Below are 17850 nucleotides of genomic sequence, written 5' to 3'. Positions count from 1 at the left end.
ACGTGTCTTCTTTTGTCATAGTCTTCAAAGTGAATATCTTCATATACCACCTTTGACTTCAATGTCTTCATACATTTTTGGGGGTCATCTCTGGTAGAAAAACCGAATCAATGAGGGACTTCTACCTGTGTTATCCTGCAATTCTCACAAACACATTAGTCCCTCAGCTAGGTTTGTCGTCAATACTCCAAAACCAACTAGGGGTGGCACTAGATGCACTTACAATCTCCCCCTTTTTGGTGATTGATGAAAAACTAGTTGAAGTTTTCAACGGGGAATATAGTCTGTGAAATTGTAAAGGGTGAGGAATTGTCTTCATAAGTTGCAAGGACTCCCCCTGAAGATGTGCATATAAGTTAATTTGCTTCTGGAATGCAAATGCACATGGCAGGTTGTACTTGTGGAGATCCACTTCAGCTTATGATGACAATCCACTATGCATGTGAAAGTATATGAAGATAATGACATGCATAATGGAAAATGGACGTCTGCAGAATGAGCTAAGTGCGGAATTTATCGTCGCACATGCGGAATTTATCTTCACAAAAATAGGGTGGCAAACAAGTAGCAGACGACCATCTGGTTTAAGTGTTACAACTCAAGGGGCCAAATGAAGCAAAAACGAGAGTTGTAAGCACGAAGCAAAATATAGCAAAACATAAGGCACCCGCCCATATGGACCCGCTTGAAGACTATCAACTCATATGCTTCTCCCCCTTTTGTCAGCGAGGACCAAAAAGGTTTGAAGACATAGAGTGTCTACTCGTTCCCAGGAGCAGCAGGGTCGTTGGAGGTGTTTGGCGGTGCAGAAGAGCTTGGAGGTGCTGAAGCAGGTGGCGGTGATGTAGCATCGTCTTCTTCATCAATGATTCTGGCAGTGACGGTGGCAGCAGATGAAGAAAACTCAGAGTCTTCAAGTGATGGTGTGTTTCGCATCACAGCCCTTCTAGGAGGTGTGGTGTCAAACTTGAAGCGCTCTGTGAAACCATCCTCTTCAAGTTCAGCTTCAGTACATATCATTGAGAGCCCTTTCCATGTACGACGACAGGTTTCATGAGTGACGAAGGCATTCTTGGTGGCAAGATTTCGAAGACGATTAACATCCACCAAGAGGCTTTTCATCTGACACTTTAGCCAGTCGTGATGCCTATCTTGTTTTTGATGAAGGGCCACAAGAAGCTCTCGGTTAGTGAGAACACGAGTGCGCTTCTTGGGTCTTGAAGCAGTTGCACTATCAGTGGCTTTAGTAGAAGCAGGGTGTGGCGCACGTGTAGTGCCAGCCAAAGGATACACCCTGGAGATGGCTTCAACACCTTCATCATTCTGAGTGAAGCTCTGGTGTTCTGCATTCTGAAGACTCAACGGTTGCTTGGCAGGCTCTGGATATATAGCTTCAACAGAGGTATCCACATCTGGCAAGAAGATCCGATGGTTTCGGGCTGAGGGCTGATACGAGATCGCAGAGTGCAGTTTGATCAGCCTCATCACCCAAGGAGCATAGAACTTCAAACCAAATAAGTCTGAGCCTGACGCTGCAAGTTGGCGTATGAAGAAATCCTGTGCGTTGAAGCATTTGCCATGAAGGATGCAGAATATCATAGTCTTCATTGCACCCTCAATCTTTGCATTTGGAGAGTGCCCCTTTATGGGCCAGAGAGTCCGCCGGATGATGTGATATATGGTCCTGGGCAGGTACTCAAGGTCTTCAACGAAGAACTCAGTTGGATAGGGTGCATCATGGGGCAATGGCTTCATCATTGAGAGCATCTGACTCATATTGGGTTCAGGCCTCTGGAATATGCTCTCAATAGCTTCAGCATGTAGTTGACAGCCTTCCTCGAAGAATTCGCCAGGAGTGGGCAGGCCGGTGAGCTCAATGATATCAAATGCATTGGCTTCATGATGGAAATTGCCGGTCATTCACTCCAGGTCCCAAGTCTTCGGATCTCTGTTGTATCCTTTAATGTGGAGGGTGGCATAGAACTGAAGCAGAAACTCTTCATTCCAGTGCTCTTCATCAGTTATAAACGGCAGCAAACCCACTTGCTTGAAGCAATCCAGCGCTTCCTCTAAGCAGGGCAGACCAGCAATGGCTTCAGCATCAAGGCGCTTATGAGGGAAGATGCGACCTTGGTTGTATAGGATGCATGAATAGTAGCTGCGCTGAGGATAGCTCCAGAACCTATCTGATGAAATCCGTTCCCTTGAATAGGGGTTTTTGGAGCTGTTGAAAAACGTATTGTCTGCCCTGAAGCTATTGATGTCAAAGGAGCCAGGTGCTGATGCAGGACCTGGGAACCTTGGCAGCCTTGGGACTGGCTTCTGAACATGAGGCATGTGCTCAACATGGTAATCAAATTGAGGACCTGCAGCAGACTCAGGAACAGAAGTGTCTGGTTCAGTAGCTTCGCTGTCTGCTGAAGCTTTTGGCGGGGAGGGCTCCACATTGGCTTCAGTATTGGTTGTGGCAGCCTCAACATTTTTAGCCTCCACGCGACTAGCTGGAGGGTCAGACTTAGGCACGTTCTCCTGGAGAACTGCTTCTTGATGGAGCATTGGAGTGGGCTCTTGTGATGCTTCTTCTTCGGCTGATGCAGCTGGAATGTCTTCAGTATAGACTTGAGGCCTTGGACCTCTGCGAAGCCTGCGGAATGCAGACGACGCCTATGAGGTTGGAGTGGGTTGGGCCTCATTGTCTTCTTCCTCTTGGGGGCGATCCGCCCATGACGCATCTTGTGCAATTGGCGTCAGAGGACGACCAATGCTGATGAGCTCGCTTTGTTCATACTGAGGAAGGGCTGCATCATCTTGTACATTGTCATGATGACCAATGTCTTCAGCAGCAATGGGGTCGGCTGCTGGTATGTCTTCAGCTTCAGGAGCCTCTGTGGAAGCAGGCTCATGAACCGTCAGTTGACGTTCTGCGTTCGGGTGTACCATAGCAATAGGTTCAACTATCAAGGGCTCTGTGGGAGCAGCCCGAGATTTCTTGATCTTTCTCTTCTTCTTGCTGGGGGCAGTAGGAGAGGCTTCAGAGCTTTTCCTCTTTCTTGCTTCAGCCTCAGCAGTTCTTGTCTTCTTAAGCTCTGAAGCTGTTGACCGGCTCTTTGGCTTCGAGCCAGTCGTTGCAGTTGGGAAGACAATTGGAACCGCTTCTTGCCTAGGTGCCTCTGGTTCAGCCATAGCAGGCTTCTTCTTCTTCTTCGCGGCCATCTTGGGGTCAATGCCTGGACGCCCAAGTGCCTTGCGCTTTTCAGCCTCGTTGTAGGCTTGTACACATCTTTCCGCCAGAGACTTCATCTGCTCACGTGAGCCCTGAGCTTCTGCACGCTTCTTCAGAAAATTTTCTTTGAGCTCATGCAGCATGGTCTTGAAGCTCTTCACTTCTTGCACGCTGAGCTTGGCCATATGCTTCTTGAACTGAGTCTTTTCATGATCAATTTTCTGCTTCAGTTCAACTATGCGCTGGGCAATAGCAAGTTCTGAAGCAATAGCGCCTTGGAATGCGACGCTGAGGCTAACGGGCAGCTGTAGATCTTCGAAGCTGATGTCTGGCGAGGCAAACCATTCGTCGATGAAATTGTGGATGATGGCGACATCAAAGAGAGGCAAATTGTTGAAGATTTCAGCTTCTTCTTTGCTCTTGATGAGCTGCTCTAGAGCGTCATCTCCAAGATCTTCATCACTTGACAGATCTATTGCTTCGCTACGCAGGATGGCAGCAGCTGTGAGCTCTTTGCCGGTGTGTGGCTGAGGCACTTTGGCCTTCTGGGGCTTGGAGACGCGGGATACGTCTTCAGACTGCACACTGTCTTCAGGAGGTGCAGTTGCCAATGGCTTCGCCCTTGAGATTTTTGAGGAAGGGGCCGGCTTTGAAGCTTTTGGCTTCTTTGATTGCTTTGGCTTCGGTACAGCAGGAGCTTCATCAGACTCAGAGTCAGCTGGAGGGTCATTGACGGCAGTCCCTTGGACTAGGATGTGGGTGATGAGGCCTTCAAGGTTGGCAAACGGACCGATGATATTGGGTTCGGCGTCGCGTGTGCCATCTGCGCTTGGTGCGGAGGGACCAGGGTTGAAGTCTAACCCAAATTTCTTCTTGTTCAGCTTCGCTGATTGTTGGGCAAACTGGAAGTTGCGCTTGAACAGATTGTCGTCACGACACCAGAGGAGTGACGACGAATGCGCATCATCAGGCTGTGGTCCTCGGACCATGCATGGGTAGAAGTCTTGAGCAATGGCTTCATCTCTGGTCCTGGGTATGAGATTCTTGTAAATGATGTCCCCCCATGGTTTCTTGATGGCACATTTCTCAGCATACTCCTGAGTGACGAAGCGGTATTTGAACCACTGTTCTGCCCAATAGCGTCGAATCCATTGGATTCGGGTCTTGCGCTGCCCATAACTCTCTTCTGGATCTGTTTTATACATTTCTGCCAGGTCTTCAGGCAGATCTTTTGAAGTTCCTTCACGTCTTTGCCTGCCCCCCTTCCTTGCTGCTGCTTCTGAAGCCATAAACTTTAACTTGAAAGGCTTCAAAACTTTCAAAGGCTTTCTTTTGCTGGACCAACAGGAACTGGCTTCAGGAGAGTTTATGTGATGCTGTAGGAATTCTGCAAATGAATGCAGACTATGAGAACCGAAGGATTCTCCCACGGACATGTATCTGTGATAGCATTAAGGTGCGAGGGAAGGGGAAGAGGTCATATGCATTCTCAGAAGGTTTTGAAGATTAATCAGTTTAGAAGACATTGACCTCATCGTGCGAAGACATTCACTCATAGATAAGAAGTTGGTTCCAGATTTGTACGAACCCACAGATCAGTACAAGTGAGGAATCTAACTACTTTATGAAGCACAAGTGAATATACTAGGCATGTTATGAGATGCAGATTGAGAGATCTATCTTATGTGAAGAGAAACTTCTTATGGTAGAAAGTGACAGAACCATGAGATCAAAAGAGGCTGTAAAAAGAAGTTCTATTTACCACACTTGGAACTGCTAGACGGAAGAGAGAGATGATGCCGAGCAGTTCAGTCCTCCGTGCCCTAACTTGGCGACGGAAGACACCTACGGCGACGGCGGAGAGGACGATGTCCGCAGTCGGCGTGAGGACGGCGTCGGAGAAGTTGCGGCAGCGAAGCGCTTCGTCGCCGGCGTCGTCGAGTGCTAGCGGTGGCGCTAGGGTTCGTGCGAGGGTGGAAGAAGGAGATAATGACTGCGGTAAGTGTGAATTTATAGGCTCAGGGGCGGCACTGTGTTATTACACAGGTGCCCCTGGCGATTCGCATCTGAGGAACGCGTGGCCAGTTTGCGGAAGTTTTGGTTTTGTTCCACGTCCCACGCACGCCTGGATTGTCGGGCGGTCGTTCCTGCTTCTCCGGATTTTATGTGGAGGAATGAGCATTGAAAACGGACTTTATGGTTGTCTCTATATCTTCTGCTGACAAGGACGCAGTGAAGACATTCGACAGTTTCAATAGAATGCATATGACTTGGAGAGATAGAATTTGAGATAGAAAGCATAGAGATTAGGGTCCGATCACATTCACTTAGTTCAAAAGATTCAACCAAGAAGACATAGCTATAAGTGAATGCTGTAGAGGACTGAACACTAGTATGTATATATCTATATAATCAACGTAGTGAAGATAATCATGAAGACATGTTAAGTTCTAAGCCAAACCAAATGTGAAGATATTGCAAGGTAACGCCATGAGTGAAACACTTCAAAATAGAACGTTTGGTGGTGGCGTTACCCACCGTATAGGAAGTATTAGACCCAGACACGGCGCACAATTATCGTGGCGCTCCGAAGTCAAATTCCACATTAATGTATTCACACTTAGAATGTATGTCTTCATTGATTGAAGATATACTTTACTTTGTGTGTTGCACATCTAAGTCATCATATGCATAAGTGTTAGGATGTGTGCCTGATCACAGGACATTTGAGGATTCCAGGATATTTAGCTCACACCGTAACTTGCAAAATCTCTTCTCATCCAAGGGCTTGGTGAAGATATCTGCCAATTGTTCTTCAGTGTTGACGTGTATGATATCAATGTCTTCCTTCACAACATGATCTCTGAGAAAGTGATGACAAATTTCAATGTGCTTTGTCTTCGAGTGCTGAACTGGGTTGTTGGCAATCTTGATGGCGCTTTCGTTGTCGCAGTAAAGTGGTACTTGCTTCAGATGAATGCCATAGTCCTTGAGTGTTTGCTTCATCCACAGAAGCTGAGCGCAGCAAGATCCAGCAGCGATGTATTCAGATTCAGCAGTGGAGAGAGATACACAGTTCTGCTTCTTTGAAGACCAACATACAAGTGATCGTCCCAGAAAGTGACATGTGCCTGATGTAGACTTGCGATCAACTTTGTCACCAGCATAATCAGCATCCGAAAATCCAACCAAATCAAACTCTGAGCCCTTTGGATACCATAATCCTAGAGTTGGGGTGTGAGCCAAATATCGAAGAATTCGCTTCACAGCTAAGTGATGCGACTCCTTTGGTGCCGCTTGAAATCGAGCACACATGCAAACACTAAGCATAATATCTGGCCTAGATGCACATAAATAAAGCAAAGAACCAATTATGGAGCGGTATACCTTTTGATCGAACTCTTTACCATTGTCGTCAGGACCTAGATGATGTTTGGTTGGCATTGGTGTTGTGAAGTCTTTGCAGTCTTGCATACCGAACTTCTTCAGGCAATCTTTGAGATACTTCTCTTGAGATATGAAGATGCCATTGCGTTGTTGTCGTATTTGAAGACCAAGGAAGAACTTCAGCTCCCCCATCATGGACATCTGATATTGCTCTTGCATCATATATCCAAACTCTTCACTGTACTTCTGATTGGTGTAGCCGAAGATAATGTCATCCACATATATTGGGCACACGAACAGTTCACCATCATATGTCTTCGTGAAAAGAGTGGGATCCAGGGAACTAGGTATGAAGCCTTTGCTCTTCAGGAAGTATTTGAGTGTGTCATACCAGGCCCTAGGGGCTTGTTTGAGGCCATACAGTGCCTTGTTGAGCTTGTATACCATGTCAGGATGTTTTGGATTTTCAAAGCCAGGCGGTTGTGCAACATACACTTCTTCTTCAATCTTGCCATTGAGAAAGGCACTTTTCACATCCATTTGATATAAAAGTATGTTATGATGATTTGCATAAGCCAGCAGTATGCATATGGCTTCAAGCCTAGCCACAGGAGCAAATGTTTCATCAAAGTCAATGCCCTCCACTTGAGTATATCCTTGAGCAACGAGACGAGCTTTGTTTCTGACAACTTGACCATGCTCATCTTGTTTGTTGCGGTATATCCATTTGGTGCCTATTATGTTGTGCTTCCGTGGATCAGGACGCTTAACCAGTTCCCATACATTATTCAGCTTAAACTTTTGAAGCTCTTCTTGCATAGCTTGAATCCATTCAGGTTCCATGAAGGCTTCTTCAACTTTCTTGGGTTCTGATATTGAGACGAATGTGAAGTGCCCACAGAAATTTGCTAGCTGAGTTGCCCTTGAACGAGTGAGTGGACCAGGTGCATTGATGCTGTCAATTATTCTGTCAATCTGCACTTCATTGGCAACACGAGGATGTACAGGGCGAAGACTTTGCTCTTGCTGATCTGTGTTGTTGTTGGAAGGAATGTCTTCAGGCTGAGCATTGTCTTCATGTTGATCAGGTGCTGAGATGATAAGTTCTTCTTCAGGATGAGCTTCAGAAGGTATAATCTCTCCAGTTCCCATAAGCTTGATTGATTCACTAGCTGGAACTTCATCTAGCACATTTGGTTGTTGCTCTCTTTGTGAACCATTTGTCTCATCGAACCGCACATCCACTGTTTCAACAACTTTGTAATGAAAGAGGTTGAAGACTCTGTAGGAGTGCGAATCCTTTCCATATCCAAGCATAAAGCCCTCATGTGCTTTTGGTGCAAACTTTGAGGTGTGGTGTGGGTCCTTGATCCAGCACCTTGAGCCAAATACTCTGAAGTAACTGACATTTGGCTTCTTGCCAGTTAGGAGTTCATAAGATGTCTTGTTCAGAAGCTTGTGAAGATAAACACGATTGATTGTATGACATGCAGTATCAATGGCTTCAGTCCAGAATTTTCTTGGAGTCTTGTATTCATCTAGCATCGTTCTGGCCATCTCAATGAGTGTTCTGTTCTTGCGTTCGACGACGCCATTCTGTTGTGGCGTGTACGGAGCTGAGAATTCATGTGTGATGCCCAAGGTGTCAAGATATGTATTAAGGCCAGTGTTCTTGAATTCAGTGCCATTGTCACTTCTGATGTGCTTTATCTTGGCGCCAAAATTGTTCATAGCTCGATTGGCGAAGCGTCTGAAGACATCCTGCACTTTAGTCTTGTAAAGGATTATGTGCACTCAAGTATATCTACAGTAATCATCAACAATGACGAAGCCATAGAGGCAAGCAGTAGTAGTAAAAGTTGAGTAGTGAGTGGGACCGAAAAGATCCATGTGGAGCAGTTCGAAGGGTTGAGTAGTAGTCATGATTGTCTTCGAAGGATGTTTTGCCCTTGTCATCTTCCCTGCTTCACAGGCACCGCATAAGTGATCTTTCTTGAACTTGACGCCCTCGATTCCTATGACATGCTTCTTCTTAGCAAGGGTGTGGAGGTTCCTCATGCCAGCATGCCCAAGCCTCCGATGCCAAAGCCAGCATTCTGAAGCTTTTGCAAGAAGACATACTGCAAGTTGTGGCCCTGCCGAGAAATCTACCACATACAAATCATCTTTCCGATACCCTTCAAACACTAGAGACTTGTCAGATTCCATTAGTACTAGGCAACGATATTTTCCAAACATTACGATCATGTTCAAATCGCAAAGCATTGAGACAGACATTAAGTTGAAGCCAAGGGATTCAACAAGCATGACTTTATCCATGTGTTGATCCTTTGAGATTGCAACTCTACCTAGACCCAGTACCTTACTTTTACCAGTGTCAGCAAATGTGATGTGGCTTTTGTCGGATGGACGTAAGGTTGAGTCCATAAGAAGGCTTCTTTTGCCAGTCATGTGTTTTGTACACCCACTGTCAATAATCCATTCTGAAGACTTTGAAGTCGCTGGTGTCGTACCCTACAGTGCAGTTAGGGGGATAGGCTTCACGAAGAGAATTGTGAAGCAAAAACATTTGACGAACCAGTGGGTTATGAAAACTTAGATCCAGATTAGGACTAATAGGGAGAGTGGCATGCGATTCAGGAACGAAGTACATAATGATGCCATTTGGGCATTTTATCTTGCGCCCTACAAGATTTTTAAGGTCCCCAGCAATAGCGTCAGAAGATTTTGTTTTTCTGCTGGAGACCTTTCCCTGCAAAAGAGAGTTAAGCTTTCTTAACCACCCACATCTTCAAGGGTGGCTTAGAAGCAATAAGTCTAAGTGCGGCATCTAAGAATTTTGGCTTTGAAGCCTTAGCAAATAGTCTTGCAGGTGGACAATAATACTTATAGGAATAAGCAGAATAATTTTTGGTCACATGAACATGACGGTTCGATGAACCGCTCTCATATTCATATGCCTAAGTATGGTTTCCCTGCAAAACATTTGCATTAGTGTGACTCAGGTGAGTCCTCTGTTTGTATGAAGCCTTTGGACCGTATGAAGCTTTTGGTCTGAGGTTTGTCTTCTTCAAGTGAGGTGTCATGAAGACATTCACAGGAAGATTTTCCAGACACTTTTTCGGAACCCAGATCTTCTTCATGGGCGGTCCATTCCTGCAGTTAGTACCAATGTATCTGGCAAACACTTCACCATTCTGATTCTTAAACAGTTTATAGTTTGCATCAAAGGATTCATCAATGATAATGGGGTTAGCACAAGTGAAGCCAGATAAATTGGATGGATCTGCTGAAAGTTCCTTTGCAGCAACCCATGTGGTTCTGGGGTACTGCTCAGGTTTCCAGTAAGATCCATCTGCATTTATTTTCCTTGTGAACCCAACACCCTCTTTCCTAGGGTTTCGATTCAGAATCTGCTTCTTGAGGACATCACATAATGTCTGATGTCCTTTAAGACTTTTGTACATCCCTGTTTCAAGCAATGTCTTCAACCTAGCATTCTCATCAGCAATAGTAGTGGTATCCTCAGCAGAGGGGTTAGTTACCACATCAACAGTTGAAGATATTGCAACAGCAGTAGCAGTGGAACATTCAGCAACAGAAGTAGCATTATCACGCTCAATGCATTTAAGACATGGTGGTTCAAATCCTTCCTGAGCGGAACTGATCTATTCGGCGCGAAGTGACTCGTTTTCCTTTTGAAGATCTTCATGAGCCACTCTCAACTTCTCAAGTTCTTGCTTCCTTTGAAGATAATCATAGGAAAGCTTTTCATGAGTTGTTGAGAGAGTATCAAGACGATCTTCAAGTCCCTGATACTTAACGTGAAGATTTTTTATGTCTTCAATTAAGGATTCAGATCGAGTCATTTCAGCACCGAACAGATCATCGCTTCTGTCTAACAGTTTTTGAATATGTTCCATAGCTTTCTGTTGTTCAGTTGCAATTTTAGCAAGTGTTTTGTAGCTGGGTTTTGAATCACAGTCAGAGTCATCGTCACTAGATGTTTGATAGCGAGTAGTGCGTGTGTTTACCTTGGCACCGCGTGCCATGAAGCAGTAGGTAGGAGTGGAGTCGTTCTTGTCATTTGCATCAGTGTCGGTGATGAAGTCATTGTCTTTAGTGTTGAAGATGGACTTAGCGACGTATGCTGTAGCCAGACTCGCAATGCCAGACTCAGACTCCTCCTCAGATTCCACCTCTGCCTCCTCAGAAGCGGACTCCTCCTCTGAATCCATTTCCTTGCCAACAAATGCACGTGCCTTGCCAGATGAGCTCTTCTTGTGTGATGAAGACTTTGAGGAAGACTTGGAAGAAGACTTTGAGTATTTCTTCTTCTTATTGTCGTCAGAATCATATTCCTTGCTCTTCTTCTTCCTTCTGTTCTCATTGTCCCACTGTGGACACTCAGAGATGAAGTGTCCAGTTTTCTTGCACTTGTGACATGTTTTCTTCTTGTAGTCATGAGCAGAAGCTTCATCATTCCTTGAGCTTGATCGTGAAGATTTTCTGAAGCCTTTCTTCTTGGTGAATTTTTGGAACTTCTTCACTAGCATTGCAAGTTCCCTTCCAATGTCTTCAGGATCATCAGAACTGCTGTCAGATTCTTCTTCAGATGAGGAAACAGCTTTTACCTTCAAGGCACGAGTTCGCCCATAGTTTGGACCGTAGATATCTCTTTTCTCAGAAAGCTGAAACTCATGTGTGTTGAGCCTCTCAAGTATGTCAGACGGATCAAGTGTCTTGAAATCAGGACGTTCTTGAATCATCAGGGCTAGGATGTCAAATGAACTATCAAGTGATCTCAGCAGCGTCTTGACGACTTCATGTTTGGTGATCTCAGTGGCGCCGAGGGCTTGAAGCTCATTTGTGATGTCAGTGAGCCGGTCAAATGTGTGCTGGACATTCTCATTGTCATTTCGCTTGAAGCGGTTGAAGAGGTTGCGAAGAACACTGATTCTTTGATCTCTCTGGGTTGAGACGCCTTCATTGACCTTGGAGAGCCAGTCCCATACCAGCTTGGATGTCTTCAAGGCACTCACATGGCCATACTGTCCTTTTGTCAGATGACCACAGATGATATTTTTGGCAGTAGAGTCCAGTTGAGTGAACTTCTTGACATCAGCAGCAGTGACACCTTCTGCAGCCTTGGGAATGCCGTTCTCGACGACATACCATAGGTCGACGTCAATGGCTTCAAGATGCATGCGCATCTTATTCTTCCAGTAGGGATATTCAGTTCCATCGAAGACGGGGCACGCAGCGGAGACTTTGATTATCCCTACAGTCGACATAGCTAAAACTCCAGGTGGTTAAACCGAATCACACAGAACAAGGGAGCATCTTGCTCTGATACCAATTGAAAGTGCGTTATATCGACTAGAGGGGGGTGAATAGGCAATTTTTATGAAAGTCTTCAAAACGTGGGAGTTATGAAGACAAACAGCAAAGATTATGCCTATTACTATGCAGCGGAAGTTAGATTACACTAGGCCAGCCATAGTCAAGTATTCAATAAAGTGAAAGCGCAATGACAAACAGCTGAAGTGTAATAAGGATCAGGTGGGAAGAAGTTATGAAGCCAAACAGATTATACATTCACATTGTGAAGACAAAAGATAGAGCAAGCATGCAATGGCTTCACAATGAGTAACAGTAAGAAAAAGGAAGTGAAGATGAAACCCGTGACTCGTTGAAGACAATGATGTGTTGGACCAGTTCCAGTTGCTGTGACAACTGTACGTCTGGTTGGAGCGGCTAGGTATTTAAACCTTAGGACACACAGTCCCGGACACCCAGTCCTGAACACGCAGCTCAGGACACCAAGTCCTCACCGTATTCTCCTTGAGCTAAGGTCACATAGTCCTCGCCCAATCACTCTGGAAAGTCTTCAAGGTAGACTCCCAAACCTTCACAGACTTCGTTCACTGGCAATCCACAATGTCTCTTGGATGCTCTGAACGCGACGCCTAACCGTCTGGAGGATTCATAGTCCTCAAGTGTAATAAGTCTTCAGATCACACATACAAGAAGACTTAAGTGATGCCCAATGTTCTCTGGCTCTGGGTGGTTATGGCTTTTCTCCTCGCTAGGAATTTTCTCTCAAAGGCTTCGAGGTGGGTTGCTCTCAAACGACAAAAGTCGTGCACTGAAATCTGAGCAGCCAACCGTTTATGGTTGTAGGGGGGTGGGCTATTTATAGCCACTTGGCAACCCGACCTGATTTGTCCGAAATGACCCTGGGTCACTAAGGAACTGACACGTGTCGCAACGGTCAGATTTCAAACTCTCATGGCAACTTTACTTGGGCTACAAGAAAAGCTGACTTGTCCGGCTCTGGACAAGATTCTCTCTCATTGTCTTCACTCGAAGACATAGGTTTTTGGTTTAGGCATCACTTCAGTCATTCTGACTGGTTCTCCTGGACCCCACTTAACAGTACGGTGGTTCCTATGACTCAACACAAAAGAAAAAGAACTACGAAAGATCTAAGTCTTCGAGCTCCATAGGCTTCATAACGTGTCTTCTTTTGTCATAGTCTTCAAAGTGAATATCTTCATATACCACCTTTGACTTCAATGTCTTCATACATTTTTGGGGGTCATCTCTGGTAGAAAAACCGAATCAATGAGGGACTTCTACCTGTGTTATCCTGCAATTCTCACAAACACATTAGTCCCTCAGCTAGGTTTGTCGTCAATACTCCAAAACCAACTAGGGGTGGCACTAGATGCACTTACACCAAGGAGTAACAATGACTTAGATAATATGATCATATGGTTGTATGACCCATATGGAATTTTTGTATATATATATATTCTGATGTACTAACAATTAACAAGTTGCTCATGAAACCTGTTAGTTCGTTTGTTAAGCTTGTTAAGTTTAACGAGCTGAATTTGGTAATTGGCTCTATTCGTTAAGAAGCGACCTACGAGCTTAGAGCATCTACAACTACAATGAACATATCATGTCCCTCAAACATCTGTGGAAGCGTTCGGTCAGTGTCAGAGCGTGTCCGTTTGAGTCCTTATTTGTTCGTCCATGTAGTCATACTCCTCATTTTCTCAATTATATGTCTGGTCACTTGCTTGTGATTGGTGGAGATGAAGAGAGAAAGAAAAGAAAGAAAAAAGGTGGTCCGAAGTGGGCCGTGTACTACATGAAGTATTGATTGGCTGTGTCCGCAAATCTTCATATTCTCCCTACATTTGCTCTCAATATGAGGTTCGCAGACAACCCGGACGCATAGGGATGATAGGAGGGGGCCGACTGGATTGTGTTTTTTCTTCTCACTCATATCTGATCATTGATCGGACATGTTCGTGGACGTTGGAGAAGGATTTGACAAAGCTGGTTGTAGATGCTCTTAGTGAGCCGCCCATGCCCGAGTGAGAGCTTTGGATGTCCTCGCGTGCACACAATGGAAAGGCGGCAATAGTAATTACTAGTGCTTAGTACATCTCCAATGCAAACCTCTAAAACAAACACGGTGTTTGTTTAAGAACATGTCCGGATGCGTCTGTGAACAATGGTACAGCAAAGGGCTATTTCAAATCAGATTTGAACAAACCAGACAAATTCCATTCAAATTGGATGATTTTCATCTAAACCGGACCAAAATCATTACATTTCTGACATACTTCAACTAAACTACATCGGACCAGGCTTTTTTAACCTAGTCTAAATGATGGCCGGCCGCGACAAGCACCAGTTTCCCATGACATATCCTCCTCGTGCATGGCAAGTTCACCGTGAGCCCTGAAAAATGAAACTGTAGGAGGGGAGGAATAGTGGTGGCCTTCCTGGGACTCAAACCACTGCGGATTCCCATGAGCTGCTTTTCCTCACCGGTGTCCGCCTCGTCGACGGCGCCGGATGTGTCGGCCTCATGGTCGGGGCGTTGGGGTGTGAACAGCGGTGGTGGCGTGGCCGACGCGGAGCTAGCATGTATGCGGTCTCCTGCGCATTTAATGATCTTCATGAAAATTTTTATTATATCTTTCTTGGATATCTATCACTTTGGGACTAATTTCATATATTACCATTGCTTATAACAAGCTCTGAAACAAATTTATGTGAAGAACATGAGCATTAAAATTTTCATCTCACAAAATAATATAAGTGAAGTATGAGGGAGTTTCTTCAAAAATTAATGCACCACCGTGCTCAAAAAGATAAAAGTGAAGCACTAGAGCAATTCCATAGCTCAAAAAAATGTAAGTGAAGCACATAGAGCAATTCTAACAAATCATAGCATCATTATGACTTTTCTCAAATAGGTGTGTCCAACAAGGATGACTGTGACAAACTAAAAAGCAAAACAAGCAAAGACTCATATAATACAAGATGCTCCAAGCAAAAGTCATGATATGTGACAAATAAAAATATAGTTCCAAGTAAAATTACCAATGGTTGTTAGAAGAAAGAGGGGAAGCCTTCCGGGGCATCCCCAAGCCTAGTTGCTTGGTTCTCCTTGAATATTACCTTGGGGTGCCATGGGCATCCCCAAGCTTAGGCTCTTTTCACTCCTTATTCCTTCATCCATCGTGATCTCACCCAAAACTTGAAAAATTCAATCACACAAAACTCAACAAAACCTTCGTGAGATTTGTTAGTATAGTAAAGCAAATCACCACTTTAAGTACTGATGCAAACCCATTCATATTTTATTATTGCATTATACCTGTATTTTTAACTTTACCATGGCTCATACCCAAAATAAAAGTTTTAGCATCTAGATTGCTAGAACGTCAAATTTTAGGAGTTCTGCCATCATCTCTTTCTGCCATACCAAAGTCACTCATGATGATAGGTTTGATCAAACAAAAGATCGAACGAGAAAAAGGCAAATATTTTTGTGCTTTTCGCAAAAATGTTTTAGAAGTGGGGGATATGAAAATGAGATGCAAATGACAAATAATGTATATTGCAAGGATATGAGATTTGTGATTGGGTACCTGATAGATGTTGATGATGTCTCCCCGGCAACGGCGCCGAAAATTCTTCCTGATTGTTTGTATCTGCGTTGGCATTTCCCCGAAGAGGAGAGGATAATACAACACATCAATGGTAAGTATTTCCCACAGTTATGAAACCAAGGTTATCAATCCAGTAGGAGAACCCAGCAACACTAAGTAAATAGCACCTGCACACAAATAATAAATACTTGAAACCCAACGCGTAAGAGGGGTTGTCAATCCCTCCTCGGTATTCAGATAGGTTAAATTGTATGAGTTGGATAAATAGCTCTAGCAAAAAAACAAAACAAAACAAATAAATAAAAAGTACAACAAGGTATTTTTGGGTTTTTCGAATAATAGATCTGAAAACAATATGATAGAAAATAGACCCGAGGGCCGTAGATTTCACTAGTGTTTTCTCTCAAGAAAATAGCATACGGTGCGTAAACAAATTACTGTTGATCAATTGATAGAATAGCAAATAATTATAACGATATCCAAGGCAATGATCATGTATATAGGCATCACATCCTAGATTAATAGCCGACTCTTGCCTGCATCTACTACTATTGCTCCACACATCGACTGCATCTAGTGTATTAAGTTCATGGAGAAATGAAGTAATGCAATAAGAATGATGACATGATGTAGACAAGATCTATTCATGTAGGAATAGACCCCATTTTTTTATTCTTAATGGCAACGATACATGCATGACACTTCTCCTTCTGTCACTGATATTGAGCACCGCCAGATCAAACCCATCACAAAACACCTCTTCCCATTGCAAGAAAAATCAATCTAGTTGGCCAAATCAAACCAAAGTTTCGGAGAAGAAATATGAGGCTATTATAATCATGCATATAGGAGATCAAAGAAGACTCAAGTAATATTCATAGATATATCTGATCATAAACTTAAAATTCATCGGATCCTAACAAACACACTGCAAAAAGTCATTACATCAAATAGATCTCCAAGAACATCGAGGAGAACTTTGTATTGAGAATCAAAAAGAGAGAAGAAACAATCTAGCTACTGCCTACGGACTCGTAGATTTGTGGTAAACTACTCATGCATCATTGGAGGAGAACCAATGAGGATGATGAACACCTCCGTGATCATGTTCCCTTCCGGCAAGGTGCCGGAAAAGGGCTCTAGATTGGATTTCATGGTTTTGGAACTTGCGGAGGCTGAAATTGTTTTTTGCCGACTCCCCTAGGGTTTCTGGAATTTTTGGGTACTTATAGAGTTGAGAGGCGGTGGAGAGGGGGCCTATGGGCCACACTACCCACTAGGGCATGCTAGCACGCCCCGGTCCCTTGTGGGCCCCATGAGCCTCCCCTCCGGTACTTCCTTGGCTCCCAAGTTGTCTTCTGGGCAGAAAAATGTCTTAAAAAAGTTTTGTGACATTTGGACTTCATTTGGTACTGATATTCTGCGAAGTAAAAAACAAGCAAAAAACAACAACTGGCACTGGGCACTATGTCAATAGGTTAGTCCTAAAAAATGATATAAAGTTGCTATAAAAGGAATGTAAAACATCCAAGAATGGTAATATAACAACATGGAACAATAAAAAAATTATAGATACGTTGGAGACATATTAGAGGACGACGATGACGATGGCGAGGGCAAGAACATGGGCAGCGCCGCGTGGAGGGCGAGGAAGGCGACGAGAGCGAGATGAGGGAGAGAGTGAGAGTGGGGGTAGAGGAGGGGGAGGGGGGGCGCGCATGAAGATAGTGCTCGTCACCTGCGATGGGTGGGCCACATTACCCGGCACTGCTAATTTGGGGTGGCGGGCGGCAATTCATCAGTTGAATTTGAACAGTCTGCCACTAACCTACGTGTGGCGGGCATGGCCAGATGCCTACCACAGCTAGTATCTGCTAACACTTGCTTATTCTTAAGGGTGGGTCTATTCTAATAACATCCCTTAAGAGTCTTATTCTGCTAACACTTGCTTATTCTGCTAATAGTTTAGCACTTCATCAAACAAACGAACTGAACCAACCATCTGAAATTAACCGGGCCGCACCCACCCCCACGCCCACCCCAACCTCTCCCTTGACCTCACCCACACCCCCACGTCTCCCACCCCATACCCCAATCAGCTCCACCTTCTACTCCAGTGTGCCGCCGCCAACCTCCCACAGCGCCGCCACCATCCTTCTCGCACTGCACCCATCCTCCCACCTTGCCGGTGATGGACGAGTAGCCCGCCTTCCCAGCGTCAGATCTGAGAGGCCATGGTCACTCTGCGCCGCCCCCATC

This window comes from Triticum urartu, chromosome 3A, assembly GCF_056163025.1.
Source record: "Triticum urartu cultivar PI428250 chromosome 3A, HENAU_Tu73, whole genome shotgun sequence".
In the NCBI taxonomy this organism is placed as follows: domain Eukaryota; kingdom Viridiplantae; phylum Streptophyta; class Magnoliopsida; order Poales; family Poaceae; genus Triticum; species Triticum urartu.
Note: the sequence above shows the minus strand (reverse complement) of the source record.